This window comes from Octodon degus, unplaced genomic scaffold (genome assembly GCF_000260255.1).
Source record: "Octodon degus isolate 3935 unplaced genomic scaffold, OctDeg1.0 scaffold00002, whole genome shotgun sequence".
NCBI lineage: Eukaryota > Metazoa > Chordata > Mammalia > Rodentia > Octodontidae > Octodon > Octodon degus.
This window is the reverse complement of record NW_004524578.1, coordinates 14552398-14561524: the sequence shown is the minus strand read 5'-3', so window position 1 is coordinate 14561524 and position 9127 is coordinate 14552398. Positions and strand designations below refer to the sequence as shown.

General features: G+C 37.5%; 1 long non-coding RNA gene across 1 annotated transcript in view; it reads right to left on the bottom strand.

Moving 5' to 3' along the window:
• Nucleotides 1–373: 373 nt before the first annotated feature.
• Nucleotides 374–9127, bottom strand: part of LOC111815877 — a 9523-nt gene continuing 769 nt past the window's right edge. The window contains exons 2-3 of the long non-coding RNA XR_002820494.1: nucleotides 5087–5088; nucleotides 374–385 (exon numbers count right to left, since the gene is read on the bottom strand). This is a non-coding gene — a long non-coding RNA (uncharacterized LOC111815877). The remainder of the gene's footprint in view (nucleotides 386–5086; nucleotides 5089–9127) is intronic.

Genomic DNA, 9127 nt, shown 5'->3' with positions numbered 1-9127 from the left:
CCCGGCCCCTAGAATACATTTAGAGTTAGAAAGTCCTGGATTAAAAATTTTAGTTCACTGATCTGAGAAAAAAGAACTAAGTCTCTGGATTCTAGATGGTTTAATTTTTTTAATTTTTTTTTCATCAAAGGGAAGGATAGTACTCACCTTACAGGTTAATCGTAAGGGACACACAAGAACTTCTCCCCATTTGTAATTTCACTTTTTACAAACATCTTTTAGAAAATGGCCTCACATCTCTCCAGACTCAAAATATACATTATCTTATGCTCTAGAGATACATATACTACCATTTTGATAGGAAAGCCCAGGCAGGGGCTCTAGCCATTCTTACCCACAGACCACAACCATCACTGAAAGAAAAGTCTTCAACCAGGACCCAGGACTTCATGTCATTAAGAACACTTGGAGCTTTTACTGTTCAACTCTTGTCACAGTTTTTTCCTAAACAGCTGCATAAATGCAAAGTTTCATCCGGAATTCCTGTGTAACCTGAACTCAGCAACTTGGTGCAGGGCATCCAGGAGATGAAAATCCATTCCCTCAACTTTTCAAAAGTAAATTTTCCCCATGCAATGCCATGAAGGACTCTTCCTTCTCCCACTCCAGAAATGTACTCACTTTACAGATGGCAGAACTCAACAGGCAAGACCAATACAGCAGATTAGTATACTAAGACCATCCAAATCATCCTGAGTGTTTCTAGAAGTGACTGATGAATTCCATGAAATATCTACTTTGCAGAAAGCATGGGAACATTTCCACCACCTTTAGCACAGTCTATCACTTAGGAAAAAGAGTACTTCTTCTGTATTTGGTACAGGGTCTCACTACACAGCTCAGAATCATAGTGATCCACGTTTACAGCCTCCCAAGAGGGGCACATTCTACCACGCCTCAATTGCATTCTCAGCAAACCCCAGGGGCAGGGTTGGGTGGGGGATCATGGCAGGCCTGGGGATCGAACCCCCAGCCCATGCACCTGCTTGCAGGCGCTTTAATCCATTGAGCTACTTGGCTAGCTCTCTTAGCATTCAGATTTAAAAAAAAAAAAACAAAAAAAAAACAACTCAGTACAATTTCTCTGTGATATGCACACCACAATGCCACAAAGTCTCCTTGGAACAACTAGCCTGCAGAGAAAGCACATGCCAACAATTTTCCCAGGAGCTGTTACAGATTCAAAACCACCCACACTCTCTCACCTGATTCCTGTCTATGATTAAGAACTCAGAATTTTATAAAATAGACTATAGCTAATGGGAACAAGTAACATTAGCCAACACAAACAAATGAAACCTTACCACACCAGCTGCACCCAGCATGGTGGCACACACCTGTAATCCCAGCACTCAAGAAAGGCTGAGGCAAGAGAGGACTGTTGCAAGCTCAAGGTCAGACTGGATCATGTAATGAGTTCAAGACCAGCCTGGACTACATAGCCAGACCACAACTTTAAATAAAATAAAGTTTAAAAAAAGTTGGCCCTCCAAAAATATTATCTTCCTTATACAAATTATCAAGGGTAAAAGCAAACATATATGTACCCTGCAGAATTTTTTTTTTTCCGGAATTGGGGATTCAACTCAGGCCCTGGTGCTTGCCAGAGAAGTGCTTATTCTACTAAGCCATCTTCCCGACCCTGAAGAAAACCCAAAAACAGCCCACTTATCATTTTATTCTTCAGAAGTAACTAAATACTTCCCAATAAACTCCTTCCAGACTATTCTATCGATGTGGATTTGAAGCTTGCATAAACACCCTTGTATAACATTAAAAAGCCATTATGTCTTGACTATCACCAAAACTATAGAGAATGGAAATGTTTAGTAATTTCAGTAGGAATATTTCTATCACAATCAGAAAACATTTCAGTATGTTTGGAGTCTCTGACCAGGTAACTTCCCCTTACTCAGTTTCAGGACCTCTAGTAGATGTCTGAAACTGAAAACAGTACCAGAACTAAAATACGCTGCATATACGCATATATATATATAAAGATTAACTCATAAATTAGGCAAAATAACAGACTGGCAACCAACAAAAGAACAATTACAACAATAATATCCTGTAATAATGTTAAGTGAGATAGAGTATGTTGGTGCATTCCTGTAATCCCAAATCCCAGTACTCTAGAGAGCTCAAAAAGGAGGACTCTCTTAGTAACTTAAGAGAAACTGTCTCAAAAATAAAAATAACAGGGCCAGGGAGATAGCTCAGTAGAATAAGCGCTTGCCTGGGAAGTGCAAGGGCCTGAGTTCAATCCCCAGTTCTGAAAAAATAAAAAAAAATTGGAAAAATAAAAATAATAAAGATGGGGATATGGAACTCAAGAGAAAAGCCCCAATTTCAATTCACAATACTGAAAGAGGAAAAAATAAAATAAAGAGGCTGGGGATGTAGCTCAGTTACAGGGCCCAGGATTCAATCCCTATTACTAACAAAAAAAAAAAACAAAAGTGAGTGTGGTCTCCCTCTCAAAAAATCTTATACTCAATTCCTTCTCCTTGTTGACAGCAGTAACTAAAACTGCCAAGACTAAAATTGAAGATGAGCAAAGATTAGTCTATAAAGCTTACAAAACATAAAGACCCAATTATTAGAAACTATAACACTAAAGAAAAATAAAACTCTAAGTAGAAGACATACCATGTTCATGAGTTCATATCATGAAGATGTCATTTCTCCTCCAACTACTTTATATTTTCATTGCTATCCAAATCAAATATTCCAGCAGAGTTGGGGGTTAGGGGGTAACATTGGTAGAGACCTTGCGTATCATGTGTGAGACCCTGAATTCAATCATCATCACCACACAAATAAAATTTAAAACTCCAGCAAGATTCTTGCAGATATCAACAATGATTCTAAAATATGCATGAAAAGGCAGTGGAACTAGACATCCAAAATCAATTCTGAAAAATCACACAATAAAAGAACTCAATACCTCATTTCAAGATTTACTATTAAACTACAGTAATAAAGAGTGTAGTAATGGAGACATGAAACATAGGTCATTATTCAAAAAGAATCCAGGAACAGGCTCACAAGTGTATATGATCAACTTTCAAAGCGCAAAATTAATTCAATAAAGAATGGATTTTAACACATTGCTGGAATAAATCAGCATCAATATTTAGGAAAATAAATCAATATTTAGGAAAAAAACCTTTAAGCTAGATATGGTGGTGCATGCCTACAATCCCAAAACTTGGGAAGCTGAGGCAGGAAGATCACTGAGTTCAAGGCCATATAAGAAATCTGGGCTATATATGAAATTCAGTGTCAGCCTCCACAGCATAGTGAGACTCTGTCTCAAAAAAACAAAGCCTTCATACCTGACATCACTTAGTAAAATTCAAACAATTCATAATCCTAAATGTAAAATTTAGCCAGGTGCAGAGACATATACCTATAATCCCAGCACTCAGGAGGCTGAGACAGCAGGATCATGGGGAGGTGGAGACTAGCCTAGGCTACATAATAAGTTCAAAGCCCACGTGAATTACATAGCAAGATCGTGTCTCAAAAAAGAGAAATTCTCCTCAAAAGACATTAAGAGAATAAAAAGTGACAGAACAGGAAAAACAATTTGCACACTATAATCAAACAACTCTTTTTTTTAAAATGGGCAATTTTAAATAAATCACCAAAGAAAGGTAAATAAATGATCACAGGACAACATACCTGATGGACATCATTGTCACTGGGTCAAAAATAAAAGGTTACTAAATTCTGTACAATCCCATTTATATCACATTCTTGGAAAAAAGCACAAATCATGGAGACAGAAAACAAATCCAATTTCTAGGGTCTAGGGTATGAAGAATGGGTTGATTACAAAGGAGCTCGGGCTCAGAAGAATTTTGGAGGGTGAAGGAATTATTGTATTTCAAGTACTGGTTATAGGAATTTACACATTTGTCAAAACTCACATAGTGGAGGCTGAGGAGATAGCTCAGTGGAATAAGTGCTTGCCTGGCAAGCACAAGGTACTGAGTTCAATCCATGGTACCACCAAAGGAAAAAAAAAAAAAAAAAGGAATACCACACTTTTTCTGGAGAAGTCCAGACAGTAAATATTTTCCACACTGTAGACCATAGTCTGTGTTAACTGCTCTAGACTGCCTCTGGAACACAACCCAACCACAGACAATATGTAAATACATGGGTGTGGCAGCACTTCAATAAAACTTTAGATAAACAGGCAGCAGGCCAAATCTGGTGAGAGAAAACTAAGTTCCAGGAACTGAGAGTATCATACAGGTTGCCTCTAATAATGGTCCTGCCTCAAAGGGGATATCATTCTAGAAAATGACAACAATGTTCTAATTCTTGATTGTGCTGCTAAGTTATAAGCATGGATATTTTGTCAAAACTCATTAAACTCTACATACTTAAAATGAGTGCATCTTATGTGAATAACTCATTTTTTAAATGCACTCTTTCTACATGGCCTTTAGTGCTAGAATAATGAAACTCAAATTTCAAAACAATGACCTACTAGTTGTATGGCCACTGCCAAGCCACTGTAGGATTTCAGTTTTCTGATCCTAAAATGATTATCTCTCCCCCAAGGATTTAAGAAATGTTGGTAAAATACAGTGCAACATCTGGCATATAAGACGCACACTTCCCAGAGTATGAGACTGGGTGTGGTGCTTTACTATTGAGTAAAGCAATGTTTAAATTTTAAATAACAAAATCACAGATCAGACAACTACAAACTCTTTTGTAGTCTTCTAAAATACATCCTTTGCTCACTGTTTATTGTGGTTTCACCTGACTTCAAGCACTGACACCCAGTATGAGTTCCTGTGAGTTCACAGTCGTGTGGGTATAACAGTAAGCACTATGAACTGAATTTCATTTACTTTAGAAAACATAAAGGTACAAGACATATAGTGAAAGGGAAAGAAACTACTTAAAAGGAAAGAACTGAGGTGGGGGGGGAAAGATACATGTATATACAAACATGATAGCTAAGAAATTGTACAGCTGATATCTATTGGTTCATTGACCGGAATAGTTAGTGCTTATATTGTTTGATCAATTTTGCACTCCTGTGTCTAGTAATGTGAGCAACTACTTGAAGATAACAATATTCAATATAATAACCATTGTTAATTTCCTATCATGTTTTGAAATTCTGTAGTGTTTTTATCGTTTTCTCTCCTTAAAATAAAACAAAAATTCCATAATACATTGTAAAGAAAATGAGAAGAACCCAAAGTAAAAAGAAAAAATAACCAACTCTCTTGAACAAGAATGGCAACCAAAAAAATTCTATTTTCTTTTAATTATCTTCTATAGAAAAAAAAAAAAAGTTGCGTGTTTTCCTCCTTTTACGTTACTATTTGAGTTTTATCCAAACCAGCAGCCAACCAAAGACATTATACTGCCCGCAGCATTTGCATACACTTCTCTCATGTTTTCTCAATGGTATTCATTAGATAGGGTAAGAATGTTAATTTTTATTTAATAAAGGTACTAAGTCAAATAAAGTGGCTTACTCAAGACCACATAATCAACAAATGGCAAAGTGTGACTGTGAAGTCAGATCCTGTAGCTCCCTATCATCTTGGGTTCCACACAATCTTTTTCTAACTCTTAGGGGCCTGTCTCTAACCTGACCTTTTTAGTTAAAAAGACCAATTAACTGCAATGTGTCATATTGAATTCATAACCATTGGGGAATATTTGGTTATTCTGAGTGGCAGAGGTTAATTCTATGGGCAAGTAATAGTTTATGATTAGAAAATAAAAATTCAAAACTTTTTTCTAATGGAAAAGCCTACAGCGTGACATAAATGGTAAGTATCTGGTATCTTTTCCTTCTCTCCCAACTTCAATATCCATATCACACATACACACACTGATAGCCACCTTCCCTAAATACTGCACACAGCTCTGAGGAGGTAAAAAGACCATCACAGCACCAGGTCTGCTAGTACATCCTCTCAGTAAAGACTGACAAAAACTGGTTATCATTTCATCTTCTACTTATGTCACCAACATCCCAAAGGTTATCTGGAAGACTACAGACCTGAGAACATGTACATGAAACTAACAGCATCCTCCTCTCTCCCTACTTACAGAAGTAAGACATCCTGAAGGAGAGGGACAATTTCCAAATGGATGCCTGTCTCAATCAGCAGCAACTACAGATTAAGACTATTCGAGTGTACTTAATTGCTCACTTTACAAGAACACAGCATCGAAGTCCACATTTGTTCAGGTAGCTATAATGGGGATATTGTGTACCTTCACCCCAGGCATCTGATGAATAACCAGAAATCACCTTTACAGATAAGAGTTCTAAACTGTATCTCCTCTATTTGGTATTCTAAATGGAACTGGTACATCCGATTTAAGTCACTGCTTCCTTCTACAGAGCATAGTACCTTCAAAAGTATTATCTTGAAGGGAAAGTGAGGGATTTGCTAAAGTCATCGTACACGGTTACTGCACCAACACTGTGTTAACACCCAACTCAGTTCTATCTTTTTGGTTTGAGTTTGGTATGGTGATGGTGTTATCGTGTGTGTGTGTGTGTGTGTGTGTGTGTGTGTGTGTTTAGACAAGGTCTTACTATGTTATTCTCCTTCCACCTGCCTCAGCCTCCCAAGTGCTAGGATTATAGGCATATGTCATTACACTGGGCACTGTGTCCAATTCTATCTTAAGCAAGTTTGAGAAATGTCATAATCCATACCTTTAAAAAAGACTAAAGTTAAAAAAGACAAAAAGAAAAAGAGAGAAAGCTGACAAAACTCAAATATCCTATTATTGATAATAATCCAGCTATCATCATTTACTAAACTACAATGACAGAATTCTACTCACATAAACCATTCTACAAGTCCCACACAGAGGAAGACTAATAGGTGATTTAGAGAATAAAAACACCTGTTTCTATTGTCCTTCAATTCAAAGGGTATATTTTAAAAATTGCATCTTTCTGAAAAGTAAATAACTCAAGTTTCAAGAGAAATAGCAAAACCACTATACTCAGAAGTTTTGGGGGGAGGGGTTGGGGTTTTTTCTGAGACAAGGTTTTCAGGCTCCAGGCTGACCTTGAACCCACAGTGGTTTCCCTGCCTTAGCCCCCAGAATACTGGAATTCATTCAGGCTAGTGCCACCACACACAGCTTCTTTTTTTTTTTTTTTTTAACCTGGAAATGTCCCGTTTTTAATGAGAACATTAATATGCAGATTTGAGGATTAAAACAAACTCCAAGTAGGATGCTAATGACACCCAGCTTCTAGAAGGATCATTAAGAATTTAAAGTACCATCATAGTTTCTATTACTCCTAAGCACATTGTCAAGACATAGAGAAACCCCTTATATATAGTAAGAATTGAAGTTTTGAGTGGTTAAGTGTTCGAGGCTATGTGTGAATCTAGTAAGGAAAAGTGAGAATTTGAACTCAAATTTACCTAGTCCCAAAAGAGTACATTTCCTCTTAGAAATATGCTAAAATCTAATATCACAATAGAAGAATAGGCAGAGCTGTGAACGTTTTGTGCAGCAGTTCTAATAATTCCACCAAAGGAGCAGGCAGATCTCTAAATTTCTAAATTGCAATCTCGTTTTTGAAATCCAGGGCAAACAATCTAAACTCCACTTCTTCGCAAGAAGAAATCAACAGATTGAAAGAAGGGTTAAAAATCTTGCGTGCGTGTGTGTGTGTGTGTGTGTGTGTGTTTGAGACAGGGTCTCAACTCTACAGTTCAGGCTGTACTTGTATTCACTTTGTAGCCCAGGGTGGTCTCAAACTTGTAACAATCTTCCTGCCTCAGCCTCCCAGATGCTGGGATAACAGGTGTAAACCACAAGGTCCTACCAAGCTAAAACTTTTTAAAGTAATCTAAATCACATTTGTGCCAATAAATGGTCACTCTGGACAAAGCCCCAGATAATGGCTCTCTTCTGTGTGCCAGTAAAAGAACGCATTTCACCCACTTCAAACAGATGCTGAATGCCTACAAAGACTTTCTGGCAACGGGTATGAAGCTAAATAAGGCCCACCGCCGACCTCAAGGAGCTAAAAGACCAAGGAGTGCACTTCTACTAAGAGTATAGTTACCTCTTAGCCAGGCAAATACATGAACTGTGAGAAATTCTAAAACAAAAGTGTGTACAACGTACTATCACAGCCAGAAGACAGCAACTGGTGTACTTGTCACATTACTCAGTAAGTAGTATTTGTTTACGTTATGTCCCTCCCTGACGCCTTCCAACTTCTACCCACCTCCTTCACAATGCCCCCGACGCACACACACAAACCACACAGCCAGAAAAAGTAGCCAAAGAGGAGACTGTGACTCCTCAATGCCTATGCCTTTACCTTCAGCAAAGTGAAGCAAGCTGGTTTTCAAACTAAATGAAACCAAGCAAACCAGAAAAATCCAAGAATACTTCTCCATATTACTCCCTTGACAGGAGAAATTTAAGCACCACATTGCACACAGTATTTCCTAACTTTAACAGATGGCAAAGGGCTACAATTCAAATGAACATCAAATGACACTGGTCATTTTGTTCCACTGTGAAAGACATTAATCTAGTTGTACCTGCGTAATTTAAGCAAAATTATTCTCTAAATACAAAAACAAAATTCAGTGGAATGGGTACATCCCAAACTTAACAACGCTTGTACTTGATGCAACCCTCAAATCCCAAAGAAACCACAGACAAGAACAGTAACTCTGATTTATAGCAACTAATCGTAACTCCTCCACGAACTTGCAAAGAATGACCTTTCAAGAACTGAAGCATTTGTCTTGCTCTGGTCAACTCAACGGTTTAGGAAAACTGAATAAGCTGCTTTTTCTGAAAATAAAACAGGGTGGGGGGTAGTAACCAAAAAAAGGCAAACTGCTTTGTACTTTGTAGTTGCCTGAAGCAATGAACTCTCAAAATAACTTCATTATGGAGTGTAAAAAGCAAAGCATTAACAACAAAATATTGCTCAACTCAACTTTCATTGTGAATTCCTGAGTTCACAGTAGGATCTAGAAACAATGTGACGAAATCCTACTGTAATAAGTTCTTTTAAGTCTACTCTTTTTAAAGATAATATTAAAACAGCGTTTTCCGAGAGGTTTTTTTTTTTTTTTTT